The sequence below is a fragment of the Sapajus apella genome, unplaced genomic scaffold (assembly GCF_009761245.1).
Source record: "Sapajus apella isolate SASKATOON/1434 unplaced genomic scaffold, GSC_monkey_1.0 scaffold16, whole genome shotgun sequence".
Classification (NCBI taxonomy): domain Eukaryota; kingdom Metazoa; phylum Chordata; class Mammalia; order Primates; family Cebidae; genus Sapajus; species Sapajus apella.
The window spans coordinates 9,624,963-9,627,855 of NW_022436956.1; positions in this window are offsets into that span (position 1 = coordinate 9,624,963).

The window sequence follows — 2,893 nt, forward strand, 5'->3', positions numbered from 1 at the left end:
TATCAAGAAAGTAAAAGGAAAAGCCTCAGAATGAGACAACGTATTTGTAAATCATATATCTGATAATGCATAAATGTATAGTAAACATATATATACATTAAAATTGCTCTAATATATAAGAAATGCTTATAACTAAATAATAAATTTATAAATAATTGAATTTTTAAAAATAGGCAAAGAATTTGAATAGGCATTTCCCCAAAGGAAATTTATAAATGACCAATAAGCACATGAAAAGATGTTGAAGATCATTACTCATTAGGGAAATGCAAATCAAAACCACAATAAAATACCATGTCATGTCCACTTTTTTGTAATAAAAAAGATGGACAATGTAAAGTTTTGGTGGAGACATAGAGAAATTCGAACCCTCATGCATCGCTGGTTGGAGTATAAAATGGCGCAGCCACCATGGGTAACAGTTTGAAAATGCTTCAGAAAGTTAAACAAGAAGCTGGTGGCAGATGCCTGGGATCCCAGCTACTCAGCAGGCTAAGGCAGAAGGATTGCTTGAGCTCAGGAGTGCAATTCCAGCCTGAGCAACATAGCAAAACCCCATCTCTAAAAAACAAACAAAATTTTTAAGAAATGTAAAAAATTAAACAAGGTAAGCTACCTTGCGACGTAACAATTCCACTCTAAGGTATATACCTAAAAGAACTGAAAACTGAAAAGCTCGCTCAAAAACCTGCATGTGAGTGAGTGTTCATGCTAGCATTATTCATAATAGTCAAAAAGTGGAAACAACTTAAATTTCGATAAACTTACGAATGGATAAACAAAATGTGGTATGCTCATACATTGGAACTCTACTCAGCACTAGAAAGAAATGATGTGCTGGAACATGCTACAACATGGTCAGACATTGAAAACAGATGTGAAGTAAAAGATGCCAGATACAATAGGCCACATATTGTGTGCTTTAATTTGTATGTAATGTCCAGAATAGAATAGGCAAATCCATAGAAAAGGGAAGTAGATTGGTGAGTGCCAAGGACTGGGGTAGGCTGATATGGGGAGTGACGGCTCATGGATGCAGGATTTCTTTTAGTGGTGATAAAGATGTCCTGGAATTAGACATTGGTGATGATGTAACACCTCATGCGTATACTAAAAACATTGAGTTCTACACTTCAAAAGGGTACATTTTATGGCATGTAAAGTATATGTCAATTGAAGAAATAAAAAATAAAGCATATTAGAGGTGTCCAGGGAGGGAAAGGGGATAGGGGTTTTCAGGGGGTTGATGAAAATATTATATAATTAGGAGTAATCGTTTCTCAACTGTGAATATCCAAAAAAAAAAAAAATACTGAATTGTACATCATAAAAGAGTGCATTTTATGCAATGTCAATTATATCTCAATAAAAAAGAAAGAATGAAAGAAAAGAGGGAAAAGAGAGAGATGTCAGGACAGGAGCAGAGAGAAAAGCGAGCCTAGGGTTTAAGTTGCATCAGAGGAATGAGGAAAAAAGATTGAGGGAAAGGAAAAGGTGTCTTTTCATGTAGGAGAGCCTGTGTCCCTGCTTCCAGGCGAGTGGCTGAAGTGAGAGGAGGCTGTGTCTGTTCTCCTGACCGCCTTCATGAGCAGCGCCTTTGCCCGTAGCTGTCTTTCCACAAAGAGAGAAGTTCGGCATCGACATGCGACATGACACTCGAGAGCAGGGGTCAGAAAGCAGAGTACCGGCTACAGCTTTGCTTCGCTGCCAGGGGCACAGCGCCACTCTCCTTGTATGTGAGTGGCCATCTGTGGGCTTCTAGGGTGCCTCACATGTGTGTCTCCTCCAGCAGCTCATGGAATAGGAAAGGATTTTCATATCTGCTTTTCCAGTGGGGAGCTTATGGCTTTGAAATGTTAAGCAACTAGAGTTACACTGCCTATCAGTCACAACACTAAGACTCCAACACAGGGCTGACCCTCATTCCAAGTCATAAGAAATGGCTGCGAGGGCAGGAGCCAGCTCAGCATCCTTTAAACCAGGGTTTTTTGTTTTTGTTTTTTTTTTAAGGGAGGAATGTTCAGATTACATCCCTCCTCTGTCCCAGGCCCAGAATTCTCCAAGGGCAACAGCAAGCCAGAGTGCCAATCGGAGATACAGCAGCCTCTTCCCATCATCTCCCAGCTGCCAATGGGTGCAAGCAGACTTCTGTTAAATGCAAAGTAGAGGAAATGGAAGTGGATGATTTCTATGATGGAATCAAATGGCTCTGTAATGAAGATAATGTTTCTTTTGGGGATCCCTCCATTGAGTCACTCCCCGCTATTCCACGACAGCTTCCACAGCCCCGCACACCCACCTAAGCTCATGCTCACCTGACCCTTCAGCTGTCCACACCCACATCCAACAGAGGTCGGGAGTTTGAGACCAGCCTGACCAATGTGGAGAAATCCCGTCTCTACTAAAAATACAAAATTAGCCAGGCATGGTGGTGCATGCCTGTAACCCCAGCAGCTATCAGGAGGCTGAGGCAGGAGAATCGCCTGAACCCGGGAGGCAGAGATTGCAGTGAGCCAAGATAGCACCATTGCACTCCTGCCTGGGCAACAAAAGCAAGACTCCATCTCAAAAAATAAATAAATGAATAAAAATCCCCTAGGCAAATTTGCTTCAAAATAACCAAAGGGGGAGTTTGCAGCAACAAGAGGGGGAAGGCGATGAAATAAGATTGGTCCTGTCTGCATCCTTGTTGAAGCTGTGTGATGGGTATGTGCGGGTACTCTCAACTTTTGTATATGTTTGAAACTTTCTTATTGAAAAATTTGAGGATGGAGGGCAGAAAAAAATCCGTATTTAACAAACCTAGATGATGAATGCCTTATTTAAAAGGCTTCAGGGGAGGCAGAGAAGTCTTCTCTAATAAGTGTGCACATTAGGGCTTAGATAGTAGCTT